Source organism: Lutjanus erythropterus, chromosome 5, assembly GCF_056507025.1.
Source record: "Lutjanus erythropterus isolate fLutEry1 chromosome 5, fLutEry1.hap2, whole genome shotgun sequence".
NCBI classification, from domain to species: domain Eukaryota; kingdom Metazoa; phylum Chordata; class Actinopteri; order Lutjaniformes; family Lutjanidae; genus Lutjanus; species Lutjanus erythropterus.
This window is the reverse complement of record NC_139321.1, coordinates 36167203-36184263: the sequence shown is the minus strand read 5'-3', so window position 1 is coordinate 36184263 and position 17061 is coordinate 36167203. Positions and strand designations below refer to the sequence as shown.

Genomic DNA, 17061 nt, shown 5'->3' with positions numbered 1-17061 from the left:
TAAATTGAAAGTCTGATTCTGGTAATAAAGCGGATTAGAACAGAAAGAATTAGTAGAGTTGCTAAGTCGATCCCTAGGAAATTAACTGGCAACTGTTTTGATAATTTGTTAATTATCTGAGTCACTTTTCTAGCAAAAATGCAAAAAAAAAAACATTTGCTGGTTCAAGCTTCTTAACTGTGAAGATCTCCTCTATATTAAAGTGAATACTTTTGGATTTTGGATTGTTGATTCACCAAATCAAACAATTTGAAGAGATTAATGTGGATATTTTACAGGCAAAACAATTAATAATCTGCAGATTAGTTGCGGCCCCAGAGAAAACAACTTTCATTGTCTTACTTTTCTTCCACTTACTGAAGATGAAGAAGTTAAAACCAGCAGAGTGTTAAACTGCAGCTGAATCCTGGCAGTCAGAAACCATATGAAGTTCTTTCTTGACCGTTGAGGTAACTTAGTCACTACAGAAATGACAAGACTTGTTAAATGTGAAGGAGATGAAGATACAGGGACCAGATGTCCCAGTTTGTCCAGGACTGTCCCAGTTTCAAGTTAGTTATCCACAGTCCCTACAAATATCTGTACAACAATAAAACATCCTAGTTTTTAACTAACACTAACAAGTTACCTTGGTTTTTAATTAATATACCTGTAATTTAATAATGATAATATACTTGTAATATAATAATATACTTGTTTTCAGCACTTACATAGACATTCATCATGTTCTGTCCCACTCATCATCACCTAACCAAATATAAAAATATAAACACACCACATGTCTGAATTCAACACTGATTTGTCAATCAGCAGGCCCAAAGTGCAAAATTAGTCACTGAGTTTTGCCACACAAGACATGCTGCTTAGATTTGGGTCCAGCTTGCCCTGACATTATCCACATGAGGTCAAGCACTAATGCTTACACCAGTCTGCAGCCACCGTTGTAATCGAGCATCGTGGGTTCACCTAACGAGACAGGTTTAACAAGAAAATAACAAACAGGACATGGAATCTTTGTGAAACTACCTGCAGTAACTCCTTTATATTTTTCTCTCTCTCTCAAATGTCAAAAACACAACTGTCTCAGCATGGTCTGCAAACTACAGGTAGCCTTCACGTGATCAGATGACACTTGCACTCTTCCTTAAAGTTAACTGTCATGCCGAAGAGAAAGTCAGATTTTCTGAAAAGCTCCAGGAAGCTCACTCCATTCTTCATGAAGTACATGACAACAAAAATACTGTGTTGATGGTGTCCATGGTGTTGAAACGTGTGTGCAGTAAATACACTAGTGCTAAAACAACTGTCCCCCATCCTGATGGGTGCATAACTGCATACATGTGTGCACACATGGATGTACCAAACCCTTTGGTGGTTTGAAAATCACCCTAGTTAAAGACTCGAGGCTCTTTTATGCTTTCTTTAAGTACAAAAATAGATACATACATTTTAAGAGATAATAACAATACATCCACTAGAGGGTGCCACTCAGAGTAAAAAATTACCCCGAGGTAGAAAAGGAGTCCAGTTTTTGACGACAACAAACATGGTGACACTGGAGGATGTTGTAATAATGTCCCTCTTGAGAAAGAAGCACAAGCAGACATCGCAACATGTGGACGGAGAATTCTGACGACAAATGTTGTTTCCAATACTTTGGGATTTCTTCGTCTGTTCTTTGCTCTGTGATTGTGTCTCGTGTTATTGGTCCCACTGCAACACAGCACCCATGACTACCGGGGGTTGTACTGCTCTGTCTCGTCTGTATCCGTAAACCTTTCAGAAATATGGATGAAATGAACGCAGAGGACGGACAGAAGGCTCTATCTCACAGAGTATAAATGAACCTTAACCTGCACTGACAGACAATCAGAGACCTGAAAAATCTGAATCTTGTATAAAGGGGAACTGAACAACCAGGTCCCTGTACGCTCCATGTAAACTTTACATCCCAAATATGTGATAAATGTACTTGATAGATAAAGGCACTTCCCATAGGCTTAAGTTAGAAAAAGCAAAATATACTCAGTTTTGACTAAACTGAATTCATCTTAGTAATGTAAATGTATGGAATATTATCAGAATTATTTAAGTTTATATATATGTGATCAGATTAAATTCTTACTGCTTAATAAACAGCAAGGGGCATCAAATAGATAAATATTGAACATATTGAGAATTAAATATGAAACCTTTAGGCTTGGTTAACAGATTTATCTACTTTGTGATCTCTTTGAGACCGAATGCCAGGATGTGTAGGGGTGTGTGTGTGTGTGTGTGTGTGTGCACGCGCATGAGAGTTTGAGGTCATGGCACACATGGCATGTACCTTTGTTCCAAGTCCAAAGCCACAGCAACCTATTAATCAACAGCCGTATAGTGTGAGCACGGATCGACCAGGTTCCCCGGAGCACCTCATTAATAAAACCTCTCAGGCAATCCCACAAAGCTGCGTTAATTAGTGTGTCGGAATTAAATCAAAATATATCCATCGGTCTTTTTATTCAGAAAGAAGGAAAAAAAAAACAGTACAGCAGCCACAGTGGTCAGTAATAGTGAAATCCAAGTTAGTTTGTCACCTCACTTGTCACCTCGCTTGTGAAAAAAAAAAAAAGCTTCAGCACTTGCATACAGTATTCTCTCTGCTGTGTGCTCGGTGATGCGTGCCCTATTCTTCTGAATCCAACGTGACGGTTCGTCAAAAACCACAGTGAGAGAAAGTCATCTTACATCCAAGGACTTTAAGGACTTGACACATCTTCACACATTCAATGTTTTTTTTTTTCTCAAGCAATAATGGTGAATAGTGTGAGTGAAAACAGAAAAATTCTCCAACAGCTGCTCCCACAGGGCTTTTCAGTACTTTAAATGCACTAATATAACAGGAGAGATTGATTCTCTCTGAGACGGTAAAATTGCATTACTTTTAGATGTCATGTGTAATAACATATACAAGTGAAAGGTGTATATAGTGTATGTACTTTGTAGACTTTATTCTATTTATTACCAACTCCTTTATCTACCTGTAGTTTCCGAGCTGCTCTAATGTGTGCATTTCCCTGTTGTGGGATCAATAAAGTTTATCTGACCTTAGATAACTGTCATTTAAATCATTTAAATCATATTAATTTATTCATGATGTTATAATAGAAAAACTCAAGGTACAATAATACCACAATAAAAATGACCATGATATCATATTTATAGCGATGTTAACCCTCTAGATGCCATAGCACCTGTTCTGTATTTTCCTATAGTGCATAGGAGATTATTTTAAAATCATTCTCAGTGCATTAAAACATGGGGGAAAAAAGTCCTGAGCTTTGTGTTATAGATACTTGAATTTGTCATTAATAACAAGACCAAGAATTATTCATTGTAAATGTGATTTTTCTCCACTGTCTATAAACAGCAGCAACTCCCCGGCTCTCTGCGATTTTTCTCACATAAGTTGCCAAACACAATACCTACTGCCACATTACTGATGTTTGTTCTCATAACATAGCTGTGTGGGCTATTTCTCTTTTACTTTGAAAGCCCTGTTGCCCTGTTGTTGTCAGACTCTGAATGTTGACCCAGAAAGCAAACGGAGAGAAATGTTGTAAAACTGACCTGAAGTTACCTTACCTTACCTTTAGGCAGACTGAGATGAATGTCATCACAGCTATTTACAGCAGTTTGAGTGCTATATGTTGTTTTGTCTGGTGTTTTTAGAAATATACTGAATCAAAGTTGGTCTAAAAAGCTACACATGCAACATATTTGGTATCAAACTAAAGCAGATTTTTTTCAAATGAAAGCAACTTGTTTCTTTCTGTTTTTGAGCTAGAGCTGTTTGTTTGGATCGAGGAGGAGATTTCTCCACTGAGGAATCTCAATGAACTGCAGCAACATTATAGAATTCTTCCAAGGTCTGATGTGCACAGCATTTGTTGATGTAAAAATGTGTTTTTCCTTTTAATTTAAGGCGCCCCTGCTTACTTTCTTTAATAAAATAAAACTAGCCAGCCATGACCTAGACATGTTCAGTCAAAGATCTAATAACAATGATGGTATTAAATCTTTGATTGTAAGCGCAGAAGACAGTGTGCAAGAGTTGTTCATATTTTATTAAAAAGCAAAATCATTTCGCCTTGTTTTCACATATATGCTCACTACATAAATCTATATAATTCAATATTTCATAGTTTTGATGTCTCCAGCATTAATCTACAATGTAGAAAAACAATAATAATAATAAAGGAAGAAAGATGTGTCAAAACTTTTAACTAGTACTGTAAATTGCAAAACAAAGAAGCAGTGAGTAGCAGTCCTTTATTAAATTAAAAATATATTAAATTTAAAAATTAATCATGTAATATCACAGTCAGTCTGATATGGTATTAACTTATGTCAGTGTGTGTGTGTATGTATGTATGTGAGTGTGTGTGTGTGTGAGATTTAAAAGTTTCAAAAATGCCCAATATGACATATCTTCCCACATTCATTTTATAACCTTCAGGGCAGTGATCTTATGATCAGGATGGTCTTTTCTTTGGAGCCAACAGAGTATATAGAAATATCTTCTCATGCTATTGAGACTGATACAGAATTGATAGCCTGATGTCGAGCTCACATCTCATCTCACACACGTTTCTGAGTAAATTGGGTGTGTGATTTGAGAAGATGGAACTGGTTGGTACTATGATCCAATCACAGCTGTAACACCACTACAGGAGTAAGACAGGTTACAGTAAAAGTGTAGGGGCAGTGTGCAGGGCTGTAATTACAGAGCAGGTAAGAGCAGGTTGGATCAGTGTTGAGAATGGGTGTACGCAGAGGTTGTGCGAGGCAGCGCAGAAGTTGTGTCCTCTGTAGGTTTCATGGACCTAATTCAACCAAACATCTGTGATGGGAGGGGCCCCACAGTCTGCCAGAACTGTAATAACCCAGCCTAGTTTCCTCAAACATCCAAGTGAGGTTTCTACACAGGTATTCACCCCAGTTCAGCACGGCATAAATACATAACTAAGTACACTGGTAAACATAGAAGCATTGTTTAAGGACTGCCTGAATGGAGTTTTCAAAGGATTGTGTTATATTTGATTATGATTATGCTATAAATTATGTTACATGTGAAGAGATATTTTGCATTATTTGGGACTGTACACACAGAAGACTACAGTTAATGTGGTTCCAAACCAATTTTCAGACTTGTTCAGTGATTCATATAGATCTGTTCTGCTGGTTGCCATGGTTATTGGCATAATGGAGGCAGATGTGTGTAGGATTTAGTGGCATCTAGCAGTGAGACTCTTGATTGCTAACACCTTGTCTCACTCTCCTCTTCCAAGTGTGTACAGTGGCCACAAAACTCACAAAAACACACTGTTAATATGGCAGTGATGGGGTGAATACCATGATGGACTTCATGAAAGAGAACCCGTTCCCTCTGTAGATATTAATGGCTCATCCTAAGGTCACAAAAACACAACAATTCTCATTTTTAAGTGATTGCAGACTAATCAAAGCATACTTAAAATATTCTATTGCATTTCTGCCACATTCTGGCAATAGATCCCCCTAAATCTTACACACTGGACCTTTAAAAGTTGAGATTTAAAGTTTATTCCTTGGAAACTTTATATATTCTGGTGATTGTTCTGTCAATTTCTAAAATGTATGAAAACGAGATATATTGAGTAAATAGAGTGCAGTTTAGAAAGATTTAGAAAAGACTTTTTTTTTATTATTATTAAAGGGACAGCATAATGTGAGAACACTAATACCCAATTACCTTTGGTGGGAGAAAAACATCATTATTGACAAATATCAATGAGTAAATCTTCAGTAAGTGCTGAATTTCTACCTTTCATGACTACTGTTTAACAATGGAGCTCATCACACCACAGCTCAGTCTAAAGCTGCAAATTTAATTTAAAAAGCTGTGGCACCACAGTTTGCATTGTATTAGCTCTTATAGATTTTTCTGTCACGTATCCACTCTCAATATCTAACTTACTTATCTCTGCTGTGAAAATGTGACTGCTGTCCATCAGTTACTGGCCACCACTGTTACTCCGGGGTACAGGCTGGGGAGGGAGGCTGTCAGAGACGTGTGCAGGAGAAGCCAAGTTCTATCAATGTTGCTGCAATCCCCACTGGCTGCCCATAGAGCTCAATAAAGGTCATTCCTTAGTTAAAGGCCCATTATTTGAGAAAAACCTCATGTCAGTGAATTCCCCCCGTGACTGTGAATGTGGGAGGTAAAGTTCATCCGGCGCTGCTGTAGACATCTATTAATGCTATTGCAGTTCCAAATAGTCACTGATAGAAGTTAATAAAGTGTTGTAAATTACCCCCCTGAGGTAAAATGAAAGAATGAGAATGTAGTGAGCCAATTGTGGAAATCTATTTAGTTGGAAAACTGAGAAAAGTTTAGAAGGCTTTTAATGACTGCACATGTCCCAGTGTTGCATTATAAACAACTGAAAATTATACTTAATGTATGTAATTAAGATCAAAACAAATTCAGCTGATATTATCGGGAGAATAGGGATAATTGTTGTCAGCTTAGGATAAACATGATTTGCTACTGATGACAATTAACTACACTCAGCAGGTGTTTTTTTTTTTTAAGTGAGCTACATTAATGGATGGAACTATTAAACTAAAATTACTCTAATTATTGATCAAATACAATGCATTGTGACTTTATGAGAGTAGAGTGTATGCAGGATTGATAGTGAGATATGAAACCAGGAGAGCCACTGATATTTAAAAGACAGACAAGTGGATACAAAAGAGGTATAGTTGAAGTTTTACGCTTTGGTTTTACTTTTAAAATCATCCCCAGGAGCAGGTCTAGTCACTGTCTAGTGAAAAATACTTATCTGCAAAATGTCAACTTTTCAGGAGCTAAGAAAAACAGCCGTGTTTTCAGCTTTGTGGCGATGCATTTTTCACACGATTCAGTGCTTTTCTAAGCAGTTTGACATGAGAAATAGGAGAATTGTCTCAACTCAAAAAAGAGCACTCCCTCCGTCAGATTTAGAAAAAAAAACCTCCAAATCACGGATTTATAGACAGCAACAAAACAACAGCTAATAAATACTAAGTGCTTTTTCTGAAGCAGCTTAAGAAGGCCATGCCAAATGCCAAATTCTTGTTAACTTACTTGGAAACAAACTGGCAAGGGATGTTCACGGCCCAGGACAGGCAGAGTTGGCAGCGGGCGATCAAAACCGCCCAGAACATCACTGGTACCTATTTACTGAGTATCAGTGATATAAAGACACCCATCCCAGCTACAGCCTGGTCACCCTGCTGCCATCTGGCAAGAGATACAAAAGTATCTGCTCTTGTACCACAAGACTAGAGAGCAGCTTCTTCCCTCAGGCTCTGAGACTGCTTCATTTGTCCTCAGCACTCCAACATGAAAAATACTCTGTTTTGATTTCTATGACTTATTATTCATTCAACAAACCTGGTGTATATCATTTTTGCATGTGACAAAAATGTGAGCAGCAAAAAGAGAACTACAAGTAAATCTCATTACACAACCCCGTGTTGTATAATTATAAATTAATCTACCTTGTACCTTGTGTGCAAGCTGATTGCTCAGCTGCATCAATTAGGCTGATAATGTCAAAAGCCTAAACTGTTTTCATAATATCAGCAGTGAGATGTTGAAATTTGATACATGATAGAAGACATCTTCCTAACCCATATTGTGAGATCTGGAAGAGATAAATCAGACAACAAGCATATTCTTTTGGATATGTAAAGTTTTTACTTTAAAACCACAAGTATCCTACTATCAGATTGCTCTGCTAGCTCCAACCTGGTTTTATATGATGGTCACGATTAGCTAGTTGCCCCAAATCACATTTGATTGGACAAATTCATGTATATGCCCAGCAACTGTCAAGAATTATACTTTCAACTGTCCCAGACTTGACAACCGTTGTCCCAATTTTAAGTTTGTTTTTTTCCATTCTACATAATAATTTCAGTATGAATAACTTTGTTTCAGTAACATCATTCTTACTCTGGTCTGCCATGGAGGATATTTGAATAAAAAAATTTAATCACTGTGGGTGTTTGTCCACAGTCAGTTTTTATTATTATTTTAGGCACTGGTTGGTTATTTACAGCTGTTTGATCAATAGATGTATAAATTCCATGATATGTATTCAAATAATTGAATTGCCCCGGTGCTATTTTTTTTTTATGCCCAAAGCTAAGTCACTCTAAATATATATACACACACACACAGATGTATATGTATATATATATATATATATATATATATATATATATATATATATGTACACACACACATTGGGCTTTTTATGTCTGTATAGGATAACTATAATATGCAATAGGGCAGCTGAAGATATGGCAGGAAAAGGAGATAGAGTTGGGAAATGACATATAGTAGAGGGACGCAAACCCATAGCTGCTGCAGAGGACTCATAGCCTCTGAACAAAAGGCAAATGATCTACCAACTGAACTACCAGGCCACCATCAAATTAGAATTTTGTAGAGGTATTTTCCATATACAGAGAGCTGCACATATTAATCAATTATGAATCAATTATTGAATTAATCACCCACTATTTTGCTAATCGATTAAAAACGCCAAGATTCTCTGATTTCAGCTTCTTAATTGTGAATATTTTCTGGTGTCTTTAGTCCTTTATGACAGTAATGTGAATATATTTGGGGTTGTGGAAAACACCAGATTGGCAGTGTGCAGGTGGGAGTGTGTCGATGAAGGAGTTCAGACAGGTAGGGTGGGGCCTCGTTATTTAGGGCTTTATGAGCTGAAGTTATGTACACAACACTGAGAGCATTAGGTGTTGATGGGTGCTGGTGTTCAATCTTACAGTTCAGGTCTGTGACATCATCAGTAAGCACCTGTAGCACCAGGTGTTTATTAGCTGTTGTTTCCTGACACCTCTACATGCTGCTAATGATGATTTAAAAGTAAAACTGAAGGCTTGAAACTGAAAATATGCCTCTGACTCTGACTCTGACTCTGTTTTTAGATATTAAGGAGCAATATGTAGCACTTGCAAAAAAAAGAGTACTGCAGACCAAATAAGCAGTTGGAGCCATGGACCATTTATTAAATGGGTTGAAATCCTATTTAATATATGATCTTTGGTTGAAGCGAATTGTTGCCCTCTTCTCCCGGACTTGGGGAGGCTCAGGCTAGCTGCAGGAACACTGCAGGAGTACAAGACGCTTGCAAAATCATAAACTGACAATAAGCAGTGATGACGAGTCCTCCACTGTAAGATGATCAGCTGTTGATAACTGACAGTTCTGTTATGTAAAGTTAAGCCTAAAATCAAAAGTCCACTGCTCTGAAAGTACACACTCTGGACTTCAAGTTAAGTGGCTACCACTCCATGAACATATTGCTCAGTTTAACCGTTACAAACATCTACACCGTCTACAGGATTATTAATGATTTCTTACGATTCTGAAACAGACACTTACTCATTCAGCATTAATTTGAACTCTAATTAATTTGAAACAGGTGCCCAAAAATAAAATTATTCCAGCCTGAAATAGAAATTTCAAAGGACACTGTGGCTGTAGCTCTGTTGTCAGTGAAGCGAGTATTTCAACTTAACAACTTTCCTTGATCTCTGATGAAAAATCGTGGTAATTTTATGATTTATTACAGTAAATATCTTACAAATTTCTCCTTTAATGACATTATATGATAACAAATTGAGGAAATTATTCAAAGCTTTTTAAAGAGCTTAGGTAGTATCCAGTATTTTGCTGGAAGACATCAATAAATGATCTTCCTTCTTTCACAGTAAATGTGCATCTTCTCCATAAAAGCCGTATTAGCTACAGAACGATGAGAAGTCTGCTCTTCCTCCCAAGCAGGAAATATGTTTTTTCAGCCTTTTAAAAATACCTTCCCTTACACATGCCACCAATGTGCATGTGTAAACTCTATTCCTGCTCGCAAATCTCCATTTCTTTTGCCTGGACAGTCATGAAAATGAAAGGAGCGTGCCCGTCGGTGGGATTTTTCCACTCAAAACTCAATTCAGACAAGATGAGAGAGAAGTTGCATTCTGATGTGTTTCTGAGAGTGTCAGGAGAGCCACTGCCAAGAGAATGCGACACAGCAGGGCTGACAGCTCCATCATAAAGCTCCCCAGCCAGTCGTCAATCACTCAGCAAGGCTCCCGTCGGCCATGGCGCTCTAGAAGATGAGCAGGCGCGCAGACATACACACACACATACACACAAGAGCAAAGAACACACAAACATCATGGCAGGAGACCACTTCGCCATCACACTACTGGGAGATTTCCAACTAAGCCTGACAGACTTGTTACAACTCTTCAATCAAATTGAAGTCATGGCTGCTGCTAAAAAACACGGCGGTCACAACCTTTGGAGTTTTGAGAACTGACCAGATACCCATGAACGGGGCACGCTCAAAATATCGCACGTGATTCTGTGACCTGTTTAAAAAACATTCACGCATGCACCGCCATGACAAACTGTACACACAAACTGATGTTCACAGACACACACACACCAGGATGAAAGCCCCCACTTTCAATTGTGATTACTCTCTCACCTGAGCCTCATGCCTCCAGGGGAGATGTGGGAACAGTCCAGCTCAGACAACAGTTTTGTCCAGAGCCTGAATCCAATGCATTACATGTACATCACATAGCTGGTGGAGAAGTACTTTTCAAGGGTAAAACAAAAGTAAAAGAAAAAAAAATAATATTGGAGTTGTTCTAAAAGAGATCTGGGACAGAAATTAAGAAGCATAACAGATCTCCAGGGAATGCCACTATGCTGTGTTTGCATGCTCTTTCTTTTCTACCTCGAAAGAGGTGTCATCCTCTGTGTGTACAGGTTTTCTTCTTTTTTTGTGTGTGAGTTTTTATATGATTTATTATTTACTGCGAGGAGTCAGAGTAGTAAAATTAAAATTCAGGCAATTTAGTCCACAGAGGATATGCTTCTTAAAAGACTGAGAGCAAAAGACTGGAGAGCAATAAAAAAAAATAACTTTGCATTCTACACCATGATATGAAATATTAATTATTTCTAAGAGAGATCCTGTCAGAATTTAGTGTTTATATAATAAATAACCAGCTGTTTTGGTATTGTTGATACTTTTTCTAGTGTGAATAGTGATGCAAAAAAGTCAGGTAGGGAAAGATTTTAAAATATGTCATATGCTTACTATGGCATATCTGATTTTACATTTAAATTGCAGTCATTCGTATTGGGCTGGGCAGGGCCATTTTTTATTTAAAGGGATAGCTCACCCCAAAATCTAGAGTCTAGAATTTTCTGATGTGAGTGGCAGAGTTTTGGCCATAGTGATATCTGCCTTCTGTCCAATATAATAGGACAAAATGGCACTTGAATCGTGTTGCTCAAAGCGCCCAAAAAGTACATTTGAAAAATTCAAAACCAGTGTCTCTTTTCAGAAATCATGAGACGATTACTCAAGATAATCCACAGACCTTATTGTGAACAGTTTCTTGTAGGAACTATTTTCTTGTTCTTAGAAGGACAATGGATCCATTAGATTCTACGGCAGAACAAAAATAGTTCACAATAAGGTCTGTGGGTTATCATCATTTCTGGAAAGAGACACTGTTGCTGAGTTCAAATGGGGCTTTCAGCAATATGGGACTAGTGCCATCTAGTTCCATTATATTGGAGAGAAGGCAGAAAGGCGAACATCTCAAAAACTAGGCAACTCACACCGAACAGTATAGATGGATAAACAGTACTGCAGGCCTGAGGAAAAATATGTATTTTTTATTTTGGGGTGAACTGTCTCTTTTAAGAATCAAAAAGCAACTGCCATTATTATCAAGAAATATATGTTGCATTTGAAAAAAAAACAGGCATATCTAACTGCGTATACTAAATGTAGCGATTTATCTAAAAAGAACAGATTTCTTTGGGAACTGATATCTAATGTATGTACAGTATGTTTTTGATCACATGGCAGCAGGAACAGCCGCGGTTCAACGTTCCAAGCAGTGAACACTTGAAAGCTCGTCTCTTTTCAAAAGATTCTATAACACATATGGCTGCAGGTCAGATTATGGCCTCCATGTCTATCATTGAACACTGGCATGAGGTGTTCTGTACCGCGTACACGTGTGAGCTACTTTATGCACACCATGTCAGTCATTATAAAGAGCCTGCAGAGAACAGAACAACAACAAAACAAACCCACAATACTCAGGTATCAGGCAGGCTGTTTCTCCTAGAGTTTATTTTCACTGTCAATCAATCCGCAGATTTTTTTTCTTGATTAACTGATTAATTGTTTAGTGTATGAAATGTTTAAAAATAGTGAAAAAGGCCATTCAGAGTTTCTCAGTAGCCATGGTGATGGCCTCAGTTTGCTTGTTGTGCAGTCTTAAACCTTAAGATGTTCAATTTACCATCATATATGACAAAGAAAAACAGCACATTGACACATCTGAGGAGCTGGAACCAGAGAATCTTAAGCATTTTGCTTTACAAATTGCCCCCAAAAATGATTTAGTTATCAAAACAGTTATATATTTAATTATTTAGCCTAACCCCTCTAACTGTCGGGTGGTCTAGGTGGCACACACAGGATCGAAAATTAGCACCTGCGACTCATCAATTGCAAGTAAAAATCTATTTTGGTGACTAAAATGAATGAAGTCAGCCTCCACTGGCCAATGCCTCCCGTCACTGACTAGATTTCCTAAAGCTGTAAAAAACAGAGTGAAGAGGAAGAGCAGGAGTCTAGTTTTCTCTCAGACCACTTGAATTACATCATGCTTAAAAGTTATTCTGGAACCTTTGACACCAAAAATAAACTGCCTACCCCAGCTTTAACTTTGGGCCCTGGGCACACAGTCTCTAGACCTAACACACCAAGTCAGTCTACAGTAAACTCCTTTTCAGTGCCTAGTAGGGTTGGGCGATGTCTGTCGAAGTGGCACATAATGATTTTCATAGTAACACATCACAACAAACAATTATTTTGTTGATATCATTTTTATACCTGTTGATATGTATGTATGTTGGATATGAAATTACCAATTAAGCAGTACTCCATGCTGTTTTTCCTTAAGCAAATCAGATGGATGCTGCAATTATAATAAAAAAAAAAACATTCATTTTTTATGCTTCAAATAATATTCACCAGTTCTAAGACACTTCCAATCACATTGTTTCAACAGCAGAGGCCTGAGTGGCTGAAGACTTTCACAGATAGCGACGGATTATGGCATCATCCATCAGCCCAACCTCACCCTGGCACAGCAATCCTCGGAGCTGTCCTCTGTAAGATGCAGTCACATGTGGACAACCCTCTCACCCTCCAGGGAAAACTTCAACATGTGAGTATCCCCACAACAGCCGAGTGACTCTTGAGAAAGAGACAGCCCGGTCACGATCAATTCTGGTTCCAGAGCCACCGCTGTGCATCGAGGTGAGTTCAAAAACTATTTATCTACTTGGATATATCTACTTGTAAGAGCCCCACCTCTAGCCCTGGCCCCATTCAACTAGAAATATGACTTTCCAGGTCCTTATGGCCAGTTTTGTAGCCAGGACACCACATCCTTTGCCTGCCACCTACAGCTAACCATGCAGGCTTGCATGGTGGCAGTCACATTACTTCATAACATGGCCTCGTGGCTATAGGCTCAGCTGGCGGGGACCTTAGGGTGCCGTTTACCCTAACAACACCACTGCAAGGGTCACAAGGGCACATAACAATCCACCAGGATGAAGTGGTAATTCTCAAAAGGGTATAATGGGATTATTGTGAAAAGCAGTGAGAGGGCAGTGATGAAATGACATTTACAAAGCACTGTGAATGTATACTGCATCAGTAATGTATGTGTTATGTATCATTAATAACTGCAAAGAGCTGAAGCTTCCTTTTGAAAGATGCTGCTGCCAGGCACAAATAAATACAGCATTAGGATCCATTCTGTCACATCTTACCCATCAGAAATACTTTGACTTCAAATTATGTTTTTAAAATGAATGCAGCTTCTCAGGGTGGATAACTGAGTCCATTTTTCCAGCAGCAGAAGTGGTCTGTGTATTTGACGATTCAACTAAGACTTCCATTAATTTGCCCCAAACAATGATTTGTTTTCTGCTAAAGTGGCTGGAAGAGTGGACAAACTTTGCAGCCACAGTACAAATTAGATGTAACTTTATTGATTCGTGTGGGTAAAGTTGGGTCACCGCAACAAAGAAAAAGCTACCAAAAAAAAAAAAAGAGCTGTACAACATATTGTAGATAACAATAATCACAACAAAATGAACAAGAATAGTGTAAAAAGATAGCATCTTTGAGGCAGACAATACAAAGAGGCACAAAATGCATGTGTAAAATCCATGAGGGATGATTTTTTTGTGTGTGTAAGTAGAGAAAGTTGGTTTCAAAGCTCAAAACTTCTGAATGATCCTCCATGCAAACTTATAATAATAAAACAACCTCTCTGTTCTCTGCTTGCTTCACAGAGAAATCAAAAGTTTTTCTAAAAGAACCACCAGTCTAAATTTCATCATCGCTTCAGAATAAAATTGTAAAATACTGTATGTCTTGTTATTCTCGTGTGGCCTTGGAGTGATGGGCAGCATTCTGAATCCAGTTTCTCTGAATTGCCCTCTCTTTCAGCTGTTTCTTAATTGAGTTTTAGAAATCCTCAGTAGTCATGGCAGGGTGATAGCTGGCCCTCGGAGACTTCAGCCAGACTAAGAATGTGAAATTCACAGTCTGCAGTAAAAAGGTCACCTGGAAGTTTCCGTATCAATTACGACTAAAATCCCTCTCATGAGATTCACTCTGTTTCTGTAAACACAATACTCGGTATAAGAAGACCTGTATATCATTGCAATTAACCTAGGAGTTTTTTTTTTTTTTTTTTTCAGAAGAATGATAATGAACTAGCTGTCTGTCAATTGTAATGAAGACATGGAACTTATTCATATTCAACTCATTAGGACCATTATGGGAGAAAAAAGCCTCATTCACACAAACTCAATCTCAATCCAACCACTAGACCTTTGCCCTCTCCATTCTGACTCTGTTTTAGAATTCAGATGTTCACCATACTGAAGACTATCTCAAGCCAATTAGAATTAAGTGGAATATAAAACTATTCACAGAAAATGGGCACCAAGGCTGTTGATCTCTATATCTATTGGTAATTCTACTGGTTGACTGTACAATCCAGAGGTCAAAGGTCAACAATGCTTAGCTATGATCTGCAAGTCCATTGGATAGTGCTGTTGCAAATACCGCTCTACTGATGAGCCAGCTGCAGGAAATGGAAATCAACTGCTATGTTTCTTTTTGCCAAAACAATACCAGGGAAAATAATGGATGGATCAATACCGGCTGTTCATATTTGTTTTTTATGTTTTTTTGGAAGCTGTACGTTTTGCCATGTTTCATGTTGTTTAAGTGCTCATTTTGTTTGTTAGTATGTTGCCTGGCTATTGTGCAACTCCCACAGGCTGGTACAACCACAGCGCTCTGCGATATTTAAATCCCCTCGACCTAAGAACAAATTATTTTAGCAGTACTGCATGTGGTGTGACACCATTGTGACTGTACTGTCACCACTAAGTGGAAGTACACATGCAGTAAGATGTGATACAAACTGAGTTGTGTCTACCTATCTGTCAAACATTTGTAGTAGTAGCTCAAAGTCATCAGAAACAGCATTGCACAACATGCACTGTTTTGTGTCATTAAATCATGCCGTCTCCTTTGATAAAGAGTGCCATCCACAGCTATCCACAGAGACGCTGGGGAGGGCCTCTTTGACTTTTGTGTCCCAGAAATAAATACTTGAAATAAACACTTGTGCTGTAACCTACAAATACTGGACAGACAGTGTGTTGTTAGTGTTGCTGAAAAGTAAGGACCACACCAGCGTCTGACCAAAGTGACATTTGCAGGTACATTTACATGCTGTTTAATGTGCTGCAGCTGAGAAGCTATTTAGCCATCTGGTTGTCATTGGGCTGGCTATGGTGCAGGACAAGATGTGTGTTCATGTTTCTAAGTTAGATAAGGAGGAGGCTTCAGCAGGAAAGCTAATGTGGGTTGTTGTTAAAAGTCTGTGTCTCTGGGTCGCTCAGTTTGTAGGGCGTGCGCCCCATGTACTGAGGCTATCAGTCCTCAGAGGCGGCCGCCGGTTCGACTCCCGCCTGTGGCTCTTTTCTGCATGTCATCCACTCTCTGTACCCCCTTTCCTGTCTGCTCTTCAGCTGTCACTATCTAATAAAGGTAAAAAAGCCCCAAAATAATCTTTTAAAAAACTCTGGCTCTTGTGTCATGAAGCAGGCTGCTTTCAGCTCAGTGGGACTGTTTCCTCTGCCTATGACAGAACACTAATATTACTGCTTTATGCAAGATTTGATTGATTGTACTGCAATTAGGTCTCCACTGACATAGACAAATACTGGTTTACGTATTACTATGGTGCAAACAGTATAAACTAGGAAGTGCCATTATGAAACAAAAAAATGTATAAAATAAGTTTCTTTCTTTTTGTCTCTTTTGTTTTACCTCAAAGGAAAGCACAGGACAAGTGATTTGATTTCAAGCTAATTTCAGTTGGACATCAGACCACATAAGCAGCTAAGTAGTAAATATGGCAAACTCTTAAGAGGAAAAGCTGATATCATTATTAATGACCCTTCTCATCCACTGTACAGTGAATTTGAACTTTTACTCTAAGGACAATGTTATAGATTGGTGATGGCAAATAGAAATATCAGCAAGAAATCCTTTGTCCCAAGTTCTGTCAAGGTTATTGATGAAATCTAGATGTGGTAGACTAGGATACAGGGTGGTGCTCCTGACTTTTCTCCTGTAGATTAATGTGTTTTGGTGTATACTGTGGGCTTTTGTGTTGTGAGTTGTATTTGTATGAATGTGTATGCTGAGTTGATGTGTGTATTGTTGTTTTATGAGATGTATTTTTTACGAGTGTGTGTGCAGAGACAATGTACTGTCATATGCATTGCATATTGAATTTTTAGGGCAT

At 38.3% G+C, this 17061-nt stretch overlaps 1 protein-coding gene across 1 annotated transcript in view; it reads right to left on the bottom strand.

The window, feature by feature from the left end:
* fstl5 (follistatin-like 5) overlaps positions 1 to 17061 on the bottom strand; it is a 260880-nt gene that overhangs the window by 62898 nt on the left and 180921 nt on the right. The window lies entirely within an intron of this gene.